Genomic DNA, 18,561 nt, shown 5'->3' with positions numbered 1-18,561 from the left:
GGGCCCTGGCCCACCTGTGACTACGCCACTGCTCTCAAAGGGGTCCTTTTATTAAAGGGCGTTAAGCCATAACGTGAACTTAGCAGATGAAAAACAGGCTTACTTGTTAGCATGTGCTAAGCATGAGTTAACTACTTTTTTAATATATATATTTTAGAGGGGACGTGTCATGGGCAGAGAATGGGCATGGAAGTGTTAACCAACCTTATTGTTTTTAAGTTTATATTTGGTCATTTTACTATTGTTATGATGTTAACAAAATTGTAAGTTTTATGTTAAACTGAACTTGCTTGCTGTAAAGCACCTTGGGTGAATCTGTTCATAAAGGCGGTTAATAAATCCCAATAAATAAATAAACTAGTGCATTCGCATTAGCGCATGCCAACCCCGGATTCTAATAGCACGCCTAGAGTTTCTCGCTATTCCGCGTGTAAATCTAGGTGTATTTTATAACTATGCGCATTGACTGTTATAACAATGTGTTAAGCGTTGTTAACAGCTCTTAACAAGCAATAACGAGCACTAATTGGCAAAAAATAGAATTTACATACATACATTGCTAAGCGTATTTTGTATTGTACTGTGCCCAACTTCTAATGTGCACAGGCAAAAAGGGGCATGCTTAAGGACATTTCGTGGACATTCCAAAATCTACACGTGTTGTTATAAAATATAGGCCAGTGCATGTAAATCTACACGCAGGGATTTACACCTGCTTCCTGTTGGCATAAATGGATGCGTGTATATTCAGTCACATGAACTACGCCTAAGCGTATTCTAAATACCACACGTAGATTTACGCACGGTATTTAGAATACACTTAGGCGGAATTGCCTAGCACGTGTTAATTTTAGGCGCCATATATAGAATCTGGGCCAGATTCTATAGATGGTGACTAAAGCTGCACATGTAGCTGATTTGTGTGCACAACTTAAATTGTCTAACAAGCTAATCAGCGCTGGTAATTATCCAATAACAAGCAATTATCTGCACTAATTGGCACTAATTAGGATTTACACACATATCTTTCTAAGCGTACTCTAATACGCAGATCACAAAAGGGGGTGTAGCCATGGCAGGGGCATGGGCATTCCTGAAAATTGCACGCACTGTTATAGAATATACCCGATCCATGCCTAAATAAGACTTGGACATTTATACCAGGTTTTAATTGGCACAAATGGCTGCACCTAAATTTTAATCGTGGAACGGCCACTACGTGCATTCTATAAACCACGCCTAACTTTAGGCGTGGTTTATAGAATACAGCTAAGCGTGTTTTTTTTCAGCACCAATTTGTTTGGCACCATATCTAAAATCTGACCTTTAGCGCCTCCTGAATAGGAGGCAGTAAGTGCTCCTCCATTAATTTTTTGCAAGTCCTCCACGCTAATGGAAAAATTAGCATGGGACCTGCAAAAATAAAAAATGCCCTAGATACTGCTGCGTTGAATCTGTGCTTGGGAAAGTCCCACATTATTGAAGGAGTGGAACGCCGGTACTACCTGAATACTACTGAGCAACAGGACAACCTCATGTTTTGTGCCTACTGATGGACTTTTACTTATGCACTCTACCTCTGCTTTTGGCTGTTTGGCCACACCTTATTACTGCACTGGACATTTGTGCCTTATCCAGTTTTACTGTTTACTAACAAGACAAGTTTGCTGTTTACTAATGTGCAGACAGAATGCAGGGCTATTAGATATATATCTTGTAACAGTAGTTTGCAAGGCCTATACAAGACCAGCTTGCACGTAGCAACGCCATCTGAATAGGCGACCTTGGAGGGTGCTGACACCCCCCCTGCATTCCTGAGCCGCACCTTATCTCCTGTGCTAGAAAGGAGTATTGTGTGTACAGAATAAGCTGCTAAGTTTCGTTTTTCTTGCCAGTATCATTTCAGTGTTATGACGTGTGTACGTACTGGGACTACAATTTTGTACTGTAAGAACTACAAATGTTTACTGCGCATGATAGTTGTGACGTGTAAGGGGCCAAATGCGCAGGCCCAGAAGGGAAGTATAAATGTAAGTGTCAGATGATTTATGACACACAGTGTCCCGAGGCTACTCGGTGCTGTTCACTTGCTAGCAATAAAGTTGCCTTGTTTGGAACCAAAATTTGCCTTTCGTCTCCTGATTTCCCACCTGTTTCATTGGCGACCCAGATGGGACAGAAGTAGAAAGGGGAATCGGATTATATTCTTCCCCTCCCCCACTGCAGTCGGATCGGGTCATCGATTCCCACCCGAGGAGGTGGTGAGTGGCCACCGCTGATTTCAGCGTCCATCTCCCGGAGGAGGGCCGATCCACTCCGCCCGACTGCAGAGAGGGCTGTGTGGTTCCGACAAGGCACCTTTTTCTATTTCAGAAAGAAGCGTACGACGGCGCAGCCTGCGACCCCGGCGGACAGGCGAGTATACTCTACGTAGTGACCGGCCCAGTAAGGACCGAAGAAGAGGCGTGATCACCCTCTTTTAGCCAGTGACTAATACGGACTATTGGTATCCGACTAGGTCCCGAAACTCACTAGGCTCCGGCGACGAAACCGAGCGGCGAACGAACGGGGGGGTTTCTTGTGGCGTATGAAAGTGTGTGAGTGGGCTTGCAGTTCCAGGCCGGGCGACCGCGTCCTGGTCAGGCCGAGTGTTGACCCTTCTGTGTCTGGTGGAACGAGACCCCTTACTCCTCCACCTCCCCTTTCCCCCTTTGTCCGTCACCTGTCCTTTGGCACTCAGGTTAGGATGGGCGGGGGTGGGTCTTCACCGTTAGATTTAATGACGGAACACTTTAGCGAAGTGTTCGACCTCGATAAATGTAGCAGGGCCGGGATGATACAGAGATGTCAATTTATGTGGCCAGGGCTAGGAATTGCTGGATGGCCCCCGGAAGGGTCATTCGAGTATGAGAAAGTGGCGGCGGTCATGAATATTGTTATAATTGAGGGAACCCAGGCTGTCCAGAGGACATTCCATACATAGAAGCGTGGTTGGATGTAGTCCGGGATCCGCCGGCCTGGGCCCAACGGAAGGTAGAAAAGGCCGCCCTTATGTTGGTAAAGCAGAGAAAAGGCCGGAAAACCAAACTTAGAACCCTGCCGACCCATGCCTTCGCTCTCCAAAGCTCGGCAACCGCTGCCGTCCCGAAGGCCGCAGGGACCGCCCCCATACGGCCTACCGCCCCTAGCACTGAAGCCACTGAGGCCACGCCCCCTGCTACCAGAGTCAAGGCAGGAACTACGCCCAGTACTACCAACACACTTTCTAGAAAAAAACCCCCAAAGAAAACCACAGGGAAAGTTCAGGGTTTGGCCGAGAAGAAGCCTCCAAAAGCCCCGATACTTGCTACGGCGGAAGCATACGAAGACGACATCGCGCCACCGCCCTATGCTCCTATGTACCCTGACCTTACGGGCCTAGCAGAAGGCCCCGCTGATGTCGGGACTTCCGGGTCAGAGTCGGATGCCGGGGAGACGTCCCGCCCAGCCTCACCTGAGTCACCTGGCCCCGCAACCACACGGAAGAGTAAACGGGTTGTGAAGAACATTACTCGGTTCCCCCAATCGAGTCCGCAACAGGCCCTTCCGTCCAGCCGAAAAGAGGGAACCTCCCACTTATTCCCAGTTCGACAGTCCACCACCTATACCCCTAACCCGGCGGAAGGGGGGGGCCAGCCCATCGAATCAACCGTCTATAGCCACGTTCCCTTCTCAAGCGCCGATTTGTATAACTGGAAATTCCATGGGCCGTCCTACGACCAGAAACCCGAGCAGCTGATAGAGCTGGTGGAAGGTATTATATACAGTTATAATCCAACGTGGGCAGACCTTAGGCAGTTGAGCGCCCACATCCTGACCTCTGAAGAACGCCGCCTTTTACAACAAAATATGGAGCAAGCCATTCGGGATGCGAATCCGGCCCATGCCAATTTACAGAACCTACTAGAAACGGAGGCACCCATCGCTGCCCCCACGTGGGATTACCGAACCGCCGAAGGCCAAACCTTTATCCGCCGATACCAACAGGCGTACCTGGCCGCCTTAAAGAAGGGGAAGCAGAAGGTTACCAACATGGGAAAAATCCACAGTGTAGTCCAACAAAAGGAGGAGAGTCCAGGGGACTTCCTTGAACGACTTATGGAAGCATTTAGGAGGCACAGCCCGATAAATCCCGAGGACCCTAAGAACCTCCCAACCGTGGTTATGAGTTTTGTTAGCCAGTCAGCACCGGATATACGAAGAAAGCTACAGAGAACGGAGGGGTTCGAAGGGATGAGCCTAAGCCAACTGAAAGCTATAGCTGATCGTGTATTCGGATATCGAGACCAGGAGGAGAAGGTGGAGGCCCGGAAGGAATCGACCAGACGGATGCGGGAGAAGGCAGATGTGTTGGCCACGGTGCTGGAAGAACGAATGAGGTCTAGACCAAAGGGGAGGGGCAGGAGAACAAGAGGAACGCGGTCCCCCATAGGGCGTAACCAGTGTGCAAATTGCCGACAAGAAGGACACTGGTGGGCTGATTGTCCAGAGGAGATACGGGACAACCCGAGAGAAGAGGAATCATGGGACCGGCAGAGAGAGGAGGAGACCGGCGACCGCACGGGGGCCCCTAGGCGAGGCCGTGGAAGGGGCCGAAGAGAGAGAGGACGGGATGACCGGAGGGAATGGCAGATGGCTGTGGACGCTACCCGAGACGGCACAGCATGAAGAAACCGGGAGGGCAAAGTCCCCACTGACCCTCTGGTGGAAATTCGGGTGGGGACAGAATCTATGAAGGCCTTACTAGACACGGGGGCCCAGCGATCTGTTATCACCACTGCCATAGCCCCAGCCACGAAAGAAACTATACCAATTGTGGGAGCCTCCGGGAAATCCCTTGCGGCCCCCCTCCTCAAAGAGCGCCAAGTCCAGATCGGAGGGACGATGGTGTCCCATCAGTTCATACACATCCCTGGATGCCCGGTCCCCTTGATTGGTCGAGACCTACTCTGTAAGCTCCAGGCCACCCTGAAGTTCAAGACTACGGGTGAAGTGGAAGCTCGCTTTGAAGATCGGCCAGTAACACTTATCTGTCCAGTAAGAGAAGAATGGAGACTACACGCTCCCCCAACTGTGGGACCCGGCGACTGCCGTTACGACCAGAATACCCCTTTCGCCCAGCAGAGGCGGGCCATAATGGATGAAGTGCCTGATGTATGGGCGGAATTGAACCCCGGCGGACTGGCCGTAAACGCTATCCCCATCTGGATTGAGCTCAAACCGAATGCTCAAGTTGTTAACCAAGGACAATACCACATCCCCTATGCAGCCCGGCATAGTATGCACATACATCTACAGAAACTCCTTCAACAGGGAGTCCTTAAGCCAATCAGATCCGCATGGAACACCCCATTGTTGCCCGTTAAGAAGCCAGGAACATCCGAGTACAGACCCGTCCAGGACCTGAGGAAAGTCAACAACCAGGTAGCCGACATAGTTGCCCTCGTACCGAACCCATACTCCATCCTAGCCCAAGTGCCCTCTCAGACCAAGTGGTACAGTGTCATTGATTTGAAGGACGCCTTCTTCTCCATCCCTCTTGCTGTTGACAGCCAAAAGTTGTTTGCCTTCACGTGGGAAGACTTACAGACGGGAACCAAGCAGCAATATACATGGACCCGGCTTCCCCAGGGGTTCAAGAACTCCCCCACCCTCTTTGGTGACCAGCTTGCCCAGGACCTGAAAACGTACCAAGACGAGTACGGGCCGGTCGTCCAATACGTGGATGACCTGTTGGTGGCCCGTGAGACGTACACGGACTGTGCAGAAGCCACCCTTTACCTCTTGAAAACCCTGGAAGCCCAGGGGTACCGGGCCAGTCGCAAGAAGGCGCAGATATGCGAGATCGAAGTCGAGTATCTGGGGTTTCGCCTCCGAGAAGGAACCCGACGGCTCGGTATCCCCCGAACCCAAGCCATCCGCAACCAACCCACTCCTGCAAATAAGAAGGAACTACGGGCACTCCTCGGAGCCGCTGGATATTGCCGCATTTGGATTATCAATTTTGCCATCCTGACCCACAGTTTGTACGCCAAACTGAAAGGACCTGAACTCGAGGGCCAAAATCTCCAGTGGGAGAAACACGAACTGAAAGCCCTTCAGGACCTCAAGGAGGCCCTTGTGGGCCCACCAGCGCTCGGACTGCCAGATGTGACTAAGCCGTTCTACTTGTTCATCGACGAAAAGAAGGGATTGGCACTTGGAGTTCTCACCCAACTGGTCGGCACCTGGCAACGCCCTGTAGCATACCTCTCCAAGAGCATGGACAACGTGGCACGAGGATGGCCGGGCTGTCTCCGAAGCATTGCAGCGGCTTGTCTCCTGATACACGAGGCCAATAAACTCACGTTCGGCCAAACACTTTTTGTGACCACACCTCACACCATCCGCGGCCTACTCGAGAGCCACGGACCCAGATGGATGACCAACTCCCGATTGGTCAAATACCAAGCCCTCCTGTGCGAAAATCCGGAGGTGCGGATCCTGGACACGACCAACCTCAATCCTGCCACCCTCCTTCCGGCCCCTGAACCACCACTCCACGACTGTGAAGAGGTAATGGCCACTGTGCACTCGAGCAGACCTGACCTGAAGGATCAACCCTGGCAAGGGGGCATCACCCTTTTTACCGATGGAAGCAGCCAGGTGATAGAGGGAATTCGAAGAGCTGGCTATGCGGTGGTGTCTGAGGACCATGTGATCGAGGCCATGGCTCTGACACCCGGAACATCAGCCCAGAAAGCGGAGCTAATCGCCCTCACCAGAGCCCTCCTGTGGGCTGAAGGGAAAGTTGTCAACATTTACACCGACTCCAAATACGCTTTCCTCACCCTCCAGGTGCACGGAGCCTTGTACAAGGAGAGGGGATTTCTGACAGCTGAAGGGAAAGGACTTGCAAATGCCGCTGAAATCTGCCAATTACTCGAGTCGGTATGGAAGCCGAAGAAGGTGGCTGTGATGCACTGTAGGGCCCACACTGGAAGAACGGACCCTATCGCCCGGGGAAATCAGCGGGCAGACGACGCTGCAAAAAGGGCAAGTCAGCTCCCCTACTCCTCTCACCCTTCTGACCCCGTACTCGTCGTCCAGCTCCCTACGGAGACCCCTATCTACACCCCCCAAGAAACGGAATGGGCCCAACAAGAGGGTCTACAGTCACGCAATGGCTGGTGGATACTACAGGATGGGCGCATATGGATACCCGAAGCCTTGGCCTGGACGGTGGCCAAGGAGGCTCACGACCGCACACACCTGGGAAGGGACGCTCTGGGGCGCTTACTGGAGAAGACCTACTACATCAACAAACTATCCCTGTGGACCAAAAACGCTTCCAGCCGCTGCGCGACTTGTGCCCGGAACAACCCTCGAACGGGGCCCGGCCCTATGCCAGGACATGTTCTCCGAGGAACCAGCCCTTTCCACGTGTGCCAGATTGACTTCACACACATGCCCCCGGCGCGCGGCTACAAAGCCATCCTCGTCGCCGTGTGTACCTACACCGGATGGATTGAAGCCCAGCCCACTAGAACGGAAATGGCTAAAGAAGTCACCTCCCTACTGCTTCATCAAATCCTACCCAGATACGGCCTCCCCAAGCAAATAAATTCTGACAACGGCCCCGCCTTCGCTAGTGAAGTAACACAACAGCTCAGTACCAGACTGGGCCTCGATTGGAAGTTGCATTGTGCCTGGAGACCCCAAAGCAGTGGAGTAGTGGAGAGGGCTAACCGATCCCTGAAGAACCAGCTTGCCAAGCTATGCCAAGAAGCAAAAGCCAAGTGGCCCGACCTGCTTCCACTGGCCTTGCTGCATCTTAGGTGTACCCCCAAGGCTACAGGCCTTACTCCTTACGAGATGATGTACGCTAGGCCACCACCACTGCCCTCCTTTCCCGACTCCTTGCAGATACAGGGTGAGAGTTCCTTAGTAAAACAGATGAGAGCCTTACACCAGGTAGTGCAAGACATCCAGCAGTACACTGAAAGAGTAGCTCCCTTGGTCCTCACCAATCCGACGCACCGGTTCAGGGTGGGAGACGAGGTATGGGTAAAAGAGTGGGATGAATCTGACTGCCTAAAGCCAAAATGGAAGGGGCCCTCCCTTGTTCTCCTAACGACCTCCACCGCTGTTAAAATTGCAGGAAGCCCAGTGTGGATACATTGGACCCGATTGAAGCCTGCTGCTCCCACTAGCAGCTCCCTGAAGCGTTGGACTGCGCACCAACATCCTGACGCTCCATTACGGCTGACTCTAAGAAAGACGTGAACCACCAGATTCATGCCTGCCCAGCAACAGGAACTCAGTTTCTGGACCCACTGCGTTTTTGGCTCTCTCTTTATCGCAGCCATAATCGTGGGCCTTATCATCTTCTTGCTGCAAAGGCTCGGATACCTTCCACCGCATATATGATGCTTAGCCTACTACTCCTCCTTTGCTCAGTCCCGAGCTCTTACCCCTTGAGCCCGAACTGTACTGAATGTTTGCGCCTCGTGCGCCACCGTATAGAGAAAGGATATCACCTAGTCACTACCCTCATTCACCAGACGCAGCCCCCGGAAGGCGATTGCCAGTTTCTCCCGACTTGTGCCCTCATCACTCCGAATGGCCTCCAACAGTTCCACAGATGCCTCCAAGGAAATCTCACTATCTGCCACAGCCCTACCAAACCAAGATACTACAATGTCACCCTCAGCGTAGGACTCCCTGCGTATGTGGCCGGACCTCCGGGAGTCGAGGGAGATGGCATCCTGTATTACATTAATTCCACTCGTATCCTTGTCGGTGGCATTCAAACTGTGGCAACCCTCACCTTCGACGTCTGTGCCGCCATGGACAAGCACCCTTGGTCTCGCAAGTGTGGTAGCCAGAGTTGGCGAGAGGCATACGTTAAGGACCACAAGTATGTCTGCCCCTTCAGTCCGGACATGAGATGCTGCTCCCCATGGGTGTGGCTCCCATGCGCCGGCGACACTCGAGCCTCCGGCTGGGACCGAGTATGTGCTTATACGGGAGGAGGATATGCCGGATGCGCCGGCCTGGGTGAATTTCGTCGAGGTTCTGGTAACTATGTGTCCCTAGACTGGCCCATCCGAGGACACGACATGCCCTGGAGAGGAACGTGGGGCCTCGGCATTGACGGCGGAGGAATGGATCCGTTGACATATATTACCATATATCAGAGTCTCGAAACGAAGCCTCCTACGCACTACCAGACTACTGTTGTCGGCTACCAAGACGTATTTGATGAAATTGCTCGTGCTGAGCAGACCGAGACTAAATTCCCCATTTCCCCAGAAGCCCGAAATATGTTCCTCAATTTGGCTGAAAACATCGCCCTCTCCCTCGGAATTGCCAACTGTTTCGTCTGTGGAGGCACCGACATGGGTGAACAATGGCCCTGGGAAGCGAGAGAGATCCGACAACACACATGGGATGCACTCAACACCACTAACATTACCTTTCCCCAACGGCCGAAGCCGTACGAATGGGCCCTGAGAACAAATATCATAGGTACCCTCTGCGCTAGTCGAGCGCCATCGAAGCGTTACTCTGTACCAGTGGGAGACTCTGCTTGTACGGGGGTTCTTCACTACAATGGCAGCCGGACGACCTGGTGGCAAACGGACAACCTGCCCGCCCCGGAGCCTATCTGGACAGAACCCACCTTGAACATGACATGGACCTACGGAGGGAACGCTTCCCTCAAGTGGGTAGCCCCGGCGGGCTACTACTATATCTGCGGACGCAGGGCCTATGAACAGCTCCCGACCCGCTGGTACGGTACCTGCCTCTTGGGCACGGTCCGACCTAGTTTTTTCCTTCTGCCCATACAAGTCGGCGAAACTTTGGGTATCCCCCTTTACGTGGAAAAGGGGCCTGATAATCCTACCCGACGACGACGGTCTTTCCCACCCGTCAAGCCCAAGGTCCAAATTGGAGACTGGAAAGACAATGAGTGGCCGCCTGAACGCATCATTCATTACTATGGACCGGCCACGTGGGCTGAAGATGGTACATGGGGGTACCGTACCCCTATCTATATGCTAAATCGCATTATTCGCCTACAGGCCGTACTCGAAATCCTCACTAACGATTCGGCCCTGGCCCTCAATATCCTAGCTCGACAGAACACTAAGCTCATTACCGCCGTCTACCAAAATCGCTTGGCTCTTGACTACCTCTTAGCCCAGGAGGGCGGGGTGTGTGGCAAGTTTAACCTCAGTAATTGCTGCTTACAGATTGATGACCAGAGCCATGTCATCAGAGAAATAACTGACCGGATGGTCAAACTAGCCCACGTCCCCGTCCAGACCTGGAACAGTGCGTGGGATTGGACTTCCTCCCTCACCAGCTGGCTCCCAACCTCCGGGAGCCTGCAAGGCCTCCTCGTCATGGGTGGCCTGTTTTTGCTGTCCTGCCTAATAATACCTTTGTCTCTCCCCTTAGTTTTCAGGTGTCTCCGCTCCACCATGGAAAGCATCGCTGACCGCCGTGCTGCTGCCCAACTTATGGCTCTCCAGATGTACTCCCCCATTCCCCAGTCTGATGAAGCTGACGATGAAGCACCTTGTGGCTGATGTGCACTTTGAACCCCCTGAGTCACTCAAGGGGCCATCACCCTTGTGCCAGCAAAAGACCGGCTACAAAGGGGGGGGGATTCCACTAGGGGCCCTCCGTCTCAACCCCGGCGAAGCAACCTACGGCTGCGCAAGGGCTTAGGGCTCGCTTGTTGCCTCCCTCGCTAACTATCTTTGTCCTTTCTTTCCGTTTCAGGGTTCATGGAGGTGATACTCTCCACCAGAATGGATGTTCAAGTATCAAAAGGGGGGAATGAAGGAGTGGAACGCCGGTACTACCTGAATACTACTGAGCAACAGGACAACCTCATGTTTTGTGCCTACTGATGGACTTTTACTTATGCACTCTACCTCTGCTTTTGGCTGTTTGGCCACACCTTATTACTGCACTGGACATTTGTGCCTTATCCAGTTTTACTGTTTACTAACAAGACAAGTTTGCTGTTTACTAATGTGCAGACAGAATGCAGGGCTATTAGATATATATCTTGTAACAGTAGTTTGCAAGGCCCATACAAGACCAGCTTGCACGTAGCAACGCCATCTGAATAGGCGACCTTGGAGGGTGCTGACACCCCCCCTGCATTCCTGAGCCGCACCTTATCTCCTGTGCTAGAAAGGAGTATTGTGTGTACAGAATAAGCTGCTAAGTTTCGTTTTTCTTGCCAGTATCATTTCAGTGTTATGACGTGTGTACGTACTGGGACTACAATTTTGTACTGTAAGAACTACAAATGTTTACTGCGCATGATAGTTGTGACGTGTAAGGGGCCAAATGCGCAGGCCCAGAAGGGAAGTATAAATGTAAGTGTCAGATGATTTATGACACACAGTGTCCCGAGGCTACTCGGTGCTGTTCACTTGCTAGCAATAAAGTTGCCTTGTTTGGAACCAAAATTTGCCTTTCGTCTCCTGATTTCCCACCTGTTTCATTATGACATGTTAAGCCAAGATTCTAACACCCTTTAGCAAAAGGGTCCCAAAGTTAGGAATCTAAACCCTTTGAATATCAGCCTCGCTATTTTTCATAACATTCAAGATTAGGTGCCAGTCCACACACACAGCTAGACACCGAATGAATGTGTACATGAAGCATGTATTTAGAGCAGAAGAATGCTTTTTAGATCAGAAGCTGCAGAACATTGAAAGAAAAGATTTCAGCACAACCGTCTTTCAGTAGTAAAGAGAAAATCTCTCAGAGTTTATTGGCCTTCAGTTTCACATTGTGAAAAAAAATACACAGTTTTACAAAACTTTAAAATAATATGACAGCAAAGCAAAGACACACACACACACACACACACACAAGACAATTAACTTTTTTCTCTTTTAATTTTTCTTTTTGGTGCACGAACCACATTTTCAGTAGCCAAAGAAGGAACATTATTCATCTCTAATCACTGCTATTCAGACAGGTGTCAGGCTTAGTAAAAAGGGCCTACACAATTATACCAGAAGTGGAAGGCTGTCCTTTGTTAACTGTTTCTACAGCAACGAGCCCACAAAATAAAGAACCTTCTTCCTGTCTTATGCCAAGCTTTTTGTGTGCAATGTGCTGTGAATTGCGCTCCCTTCAAAGTGTGGGATGTTTTGTAGATCTGCAGTGGTCAAGCAGCAGGCCTGAACTCCATCAGTGCAAGCAGCACCAGCCCAGAGTGCTCCCTGCAGGGCCTGAGGCCCACCCTGACCCCTGTTCGCTTCAGCCTACACACAGTAATTAATCCAAGCCTCAGAAGCAGGCCACTACCATGCTGAATTCACGCTGCCCTCAGAAGCTCTGCCAGAGTAGAAAACACTTTCTCAAAGTGCACACCAAAAAATAAAAAAAAGATTAAACCAATTAATTATTTATACAGTGCAGCTTCTAGGGGAAACTCTTTCTTTCACTGTGAGGGTAATATTCCAAACAACTAACTTAACAGAGGAGGAAAACATCTCCCTAGAAAAGCATGTCACATGTCAGTGAGTCAGCAACAATGACACTGTGATTTAATGCTCAATTAAAGGTTTCCATATGGTGAGCCTGCAAGAAAATAATTACCAGCAGATAGGAAAGACACATGCACTGTAATCTAAAAACCATGTTTCAGCTTGAAAACGGATGCTCCAAACCTGACATACTACTACATGTTTGTTAGAGGCCTTGAGAGTGGGTGCTCAACACCACTGAAACTAACAAACCTGAAAGCAAGTTAACGTACTGTTGTTGGTTTTTTTTTTTCTCAGTTACTATTATCTGTAAAAACAAGATGCTTCCACATCACTGGGTCACTGGTATCTCAAGCCATTTAAGTCAAAGCAGGCAACAACCAAGAGTTTAAAGTCTTTGGTTTCAGTTAAACAGTGTACCAAAAAGTGTCTAAAGACCTGCCAGACTGCAGTGCCCAAATAACAGAATCAGACTGTTCTCAGAGTTTATGTACATTGTCGTTCCCGCACATTTGACTTAGAAGCTGAAGCAGAAATCTTGCATTACAGTTGTGCACTGATGGCTGAGCGCACAGCTTCTAATGCAAGCGTAATGCCCAATTTTTGTTCACAGATGTAGTAAGCAAATTATATGCAAATGTTATGTACACAGAACCAGGGTGAATGCACGCAAGGATCCATGTTAAGGGCAGCTATCACTGTGCGCATGTTCAAGCAGACAGACAGTAATGGCACACATCTGCCAATGTGCTAAAATGTTATTCTAAGTCAAAAAATATGAGAAAATCCTTGCCAAAAACAAAAAATAGTCAACCACTACCAAACAAACAACAAAGGTTTAAACTTGTCAATCCGTCGCCTTTTAAAGGAAGGAAAAGACCTCAGTCGTCCACTTTTAGCAATCTTGCTATCCATAGGACTTAAATTATATCTTGCATCGGTCTCAAAAGCCTTCCAAATATTTTAAAATTTTATGCATATGAACTTTATTCAACTGTTTTTATATAGATCCTTTCAATTTTTTAATGCCTTGTAATTGAGCATAAATTCACAGCAGCAGACTTCAAAAGGAAGTACTTGTCTTTTAGTACTGAACGATGATCACCGTTTCACCATCGGCTTCATCAGGAGTTCTCTTGTGTATTACAGTGCTTTTATTTTGTAAAGAGTAACAGATTGACAAATTTAAACCTTGTTGTTGGTTTGGCAGAGAATATTGGCATCACAAAAATTTCTGTGCACAAAATTGTGGTGATCAATATTTATATGCAGAATAACTTTCCAGCATGTTTGCAGATACAATTTTTTACTGCTCAGACCTGTATGCAGAACTGTCACCTCCCCTATTCTGTATTGTTTTTTTTGTTTGTTTGGTTTGTACCCATGCTCTTCCTGGAGACCAGGAAAAAAAACTGTGGGTACTGTTCTGCTCACAGCAAAAAGAAGAACCAGGCATTAACTCCTCCAAGACAGTACTACAGAAGAACAAAGTAACTCTTCTACACCTCCTCAGACCAAGTTTTGGAAGAATTTTTAATAAACTTTGTTCTGAACACCATCTGCGAGAGGTTCCATTGCTCTACTTTTTCTTGCTTGGCATTTTCCCTCCAGTAGAGCAATTCGCCTTCTGTTTGTGACTGACAGGAAGAGAAGGCAATAACACATGTGGCTCTTCCCAGATTAGGCCTCTGGAGGCATGACTGGGCTAATGAAACAGTAGGGAGGCTGCCTCCAGGGTATACCAAGCAACCTGCAGAGCCAGAGGCCTGAGAAAGTGACCTTGATGGTTTCCTTCCTTCAATGTGTGCAGGTAATGCTTCAGCTGCCTCCTTCCTCACTAGCCCCAAATAATGATCAACTTTTATGCTTGATGTGCAACCAAAAAGAAAAATAATAATAATAATGTCAAAACAACAATCTACACACAAGAACAGTAGAAATCACAAAAACTGACAAATGTGCAAAACATACGACCATTCTCACAGCCAAATGCTGGGGGGGTTTCCAGCGTGCTCGCAATTAGCAATAAATAGCTACACCTACAACTGGAAATGTAATAAGATAGGGATAGGTTAATATAAATAGGAGGAATTACAAAAATCAGGACATTTGGGGAAATTGAGGTACCCCTCCCAGACAAGTTTCTGTTCAGTGTTGCAAAAATGTAACCTTAAAACGCATGGTTCCTGGTCATATCCAGTGCATCTTTGCTAAGTATACACTGACAGTAGCCAGAGGAAAGTTTGATGGGGCCCTTGACTCTTCCTTTCACACTCAGGTCCATAAATATTTCATTGGCACAGTTCTGTCTGCATTTAAGGTGTTATTACCACTGCCTGGAACTTATTTCCCCTGTGGTTGGTACCGCAATTCTAGGATAACGCAGGCAGTAGGTGGTGGGCTGGGTAGAAACATGCAGACCACTGCACATTTCAAACCAAAATGCAGGAAACCAGGAAAACAGGGAGCTGTGCCTTGCCACCCAAAAAGTGTTGTTTTTTTGTTTGTTCTTTGTTAATTGCGAAAAGGAGCAGGTTTTGAACTCATAAGATCATGTTTAAACGTTACACATTGCGTTAAAGGGAGGTTTCTTCATGTCCAGCTTAGCTAATGTACAAGCTGCAAGCGCCGTTCTTCATGCTCAGAGTCTGAAAGTTTATTTTTCATTACAACTTTGAGGAAGATGGGAGAGTGTCCATATCAGCTGAAATTCCACATCTCTTGCCCAAATTATGGAGTCAACTGCAAAAGAAAAATAATGATTTAAAGGATTCTGCTCAGAAAATATTGTACACCTGAGTTTTTGTAGGTAATCTCATTAAAACAGCTCAGATGTGAAGATACCAGGTGTTTAAGGATTCATTTGAGTCTCTGCTGTAAATAATTGATATTTAAGTGGGGGGAGTTAACAAGGTGTGGTAAAAGGTTGCTTTTTCTGCACCTTGATTTACCGTGGGATTCAGCAACCTGTGGTATCTCAGTACCACAGTTTGATGAACCCCGTGGTAAAAGAATAACACTGCTTGCGAACCACCTTGTAAACAGCATTATTCCAGTTGCCCAGGAGCATCAGGCAGCAAAGCTACAGCCCAATGTTCCCAGGCCCGCAAAACAGGGTCTTCCCCAGCTTACTGTTCCCCTGCCCCCGGCTCCCCCCTCCCCACAAGGTGGAAGCCCCTCATTCCCCCCACCCATATGTCACCATAGCCCTAAAGGGGCTACCTGTAGAAACACTGGTGGTCTTGGGGGTCCTTCAAGCAGAAGCAATGCCCAGTCCTTCCACAAAATGGTGCCCCTAGTATAGTTACAGGCAACTATCACTAGAGGTCATGTTTCCACATAAGGGCACCATTTTGTGGAAGGCGCCGGACTGCGCATGAGCGACTCGGCTTTGCTCAGTGGGGGATGGGAGCTTTCACCTTGTGGGGGCTTGTGGGGAGTGGAGGGAGTAGGGAGTGGGTGGGCTTCAAGCCAGAAGGCACTCTGCTCTGCCAGCCCGGGAGCATTAGGCCACAGCTTTGCAGCCCAATGCTCCCGGGCGGTGAAATAACCCGTGGTGACTTAAATACCATTGCAGTAAATTTTGTCAGGTTGCATTAGGGCCCTTTATGTCGTGTTAAGGAGCAAATAACATCACTTAAAGCCCTAACATAACTTGATAACGTCTCTCCTTAATACTAAGGAAATATATAGCAAAGATATGTACTGTACTCCATGAAATGATGAAAAAATGTTTAGAACAACGACCAAAGGCATAAGACAAAACTTCTACCCAGATATTATTAGATAGGACATGTCTGCCAAAGGGGCATTTTTTAATCCTTATGAACAGTCTAGAAGCAAAATAAATATATAAGCTGCCCCACTTTACACCCATCCTACAGTTTACTTACCCTACAAAATTTGCCCGCCTGAGCCTGCTGCTATGAAAATCACTGTATCAACAAGTAATGGCAACATGTAAATATATGCAACTTACATATCATCAGCCAATAATCATGACCAATGCACATCTGTATAGTCGTCATTCCCTAAACTCCCCCCTCCCTCTCTGGTCCTCTAATGCTGGTCTCCTCTCCCTTCCTCCCTTCCACCACTTAGATGCCATTGTTTTTGATCCCTTGCAGTATATCAAACTAATAAATGATGATGATGATGATGCTCAGTATTTCATTGCCTAACTTTAAGTAACCTTTATAGAATTAACCCCTAAAAGTATATTCTCTTCTTATCCTAGTATCATTTCTGAATGTGAATCATTTGTCGAGATAGATTTCTTCCAAGCCAAACAGCTAAATGGAGAAAGAGAGAAAGAAAACTGTAGATAAAAGTTCAGTCTGAGCAGCAAGGGAAAGTAATTACAAACCATTTCCTTCCTAACTCCATCCCTTCCTCCCTCCCATTCACCGAGGTAATGCCTTGGACTAAAACCAGAGCACTAACAGGGGCAAGAAATCGCAGGTTAATATTTAGAGCGATCAAATTAGTGCCGCAGTATGGCACATATTGAATGGAATGATTCACTGTAATCGATCTGCTAGGCCATACCAAGACCTGAAAAAGCAAAGAGACCATAGAAACCGATCAGAGCACAGAGAATACATGCTCGACATTCCAGGATATAAAAAAACGGAGGTCCAAGTCATTACACACATTACAATTTATTGTCAACATGTAAAACTAATTTTAACATTTGGGATAGTTGTTTGCTAATGTGGGATGGAATTCTGAAGACTACAGGCTCTAACATCTTTAAAGCAATCAAACGTCTGACTGGTGTTTAGCTTCTCTGAGAATTTCTAGCATTGACGTAGTATATTCCCCCCCAAGATTAATGGCTACAAATTGCTAAACAGAAAGCCGTACATGTTTATATGATCTCTGGATTGAATGATTTGGATTTCATTCACCTTTTCACTGGTAGCTCCAGCCAGGTTACAATTAGATGCAGCAGTATTACCCTGTCCTCAGAGGCCTTGCTGTCCTAACTATAAGGCACAAATGCATACCATTTATCACAGATCCTATTTTATGCAATAGATGCTATTTACTAATAACATACATTAAAATGTATCGGCAAATCTACCCTTGATTTTAAGGGATGGGGATGGGATTTAATATGCCGCCTTTCTGTGGTTACAATCAAAGCGGTTTACGTATTATATACAGGTACTTATCTTGTACCTGCGGCAATGAAGGGTTAAGAGACTTGCCCAAGGTCACAAGGAGCATCAGTGAGATTTTAACTGGGCTTCCCTGGCCTGCAGCCTCCTGCTCTAACTATTAGGCTACTCCTCCAAGCCACTGAGGGCAAAATATTAAGTAACTAGGAAAAAAGGCCCGTTTCTGACACATATGAAATGGGCGCTAGCAAGGTTTTCCTCGGAGTGTGTGATAGAGAGAGAGTGAATGTGTGAGTGTATGTGACAGAGAGAGTGAGACTGGGTGCGAGAGTGTGTGTGTGAGAATGAGTGTGTGTGCCAGGGGGCCCCCCTCCCTCCCTCCCAGTTCCAGAGTTCCCCCCCTCCCAGTTGCAGGGTCGGCCCTCTCCACCTCCCTCCCAGTTTCAGGGTCACCCCCCTCCCTCCCAGTTCCTAGGTCCGACTGCCCCCCTCCAAGTTCCAGGGTTCTTTCTCCGCCTCCCAAGAAAGCTCCAGTGTTTGCCAATGCCATTATTTAAACTATAAGCCTCCCACTTTGCCAGGAGAAACTTCCTGAAAATCATCATCTTTAAGACTTCGGGACATCCACCATAAAGGACTTCTTTCCTTTCTCTGAATTGGAAGAGCTAACCTAACCATTGCATGATCTGAAATCCCTCCATGAGTGATATCAACGGATATAACAGCCCCAAAGGAGAAGTCAGAGATGAGTAGATAATCCAATCTACTTTCTACTTATCAATCTCATAAATATCAATGTTTGAATCACCAGATCTTACATCTGCACTGGCAGTTGGATCAAGCACACCGTGCCCTAGTCAAAAGTCTGACTCAAGAGAACCAGGACCAATATT

General features: G+C 48.3%; 1 protein-coding gene across 3 annotated transcripts in view; it reads right to left on the bottom strand.

Annotated features, from left to right (window-relative positions):
* The window catches only part of ENC1 (ectodermal-neural cortex 1), a 54,784-nt gene that overhangs the window by 3,697 nt on the left and 32,526 nt on the right, over window positions 1–18,561 (bottom strand). For 2 of the 3 annotated variants that reach the window (XM_030193282.1, XM_030193281.1), the window contains exon 3: window positions 11,815–15,287. The gene's annotated coding sequence lies outside the window, so the exon portion shown is untranslated. Of the gene's footprint in view, window positions 1–10,948; window positions 10,954–11,814; window positions 15,288–18,561 lie in introns of those variants that run through there. The other variant, XR_003940995.1, reaches the window with a different exon arrangement.

The sequence above is a fragment of the Microcaecilia unicolor genome, chromosome 2 (genome assembly GCF_901765095.1).
Source record: "Microcaecilia unicolor chromosome 2, aMicUni1.1, whole genome shotgun sequence".
NCBI lineage: Eukaryota > Metazoa > Chordata > Amphibia > Gymnophiona > Siphonopidae > Microcaecilia > Microcaecilia unicolor.
The sequence above is the reverse complement of the archived record's forward strand: the minus strand, read 5'-3'. Positions and strand labels throughout refer to the sequence as shown.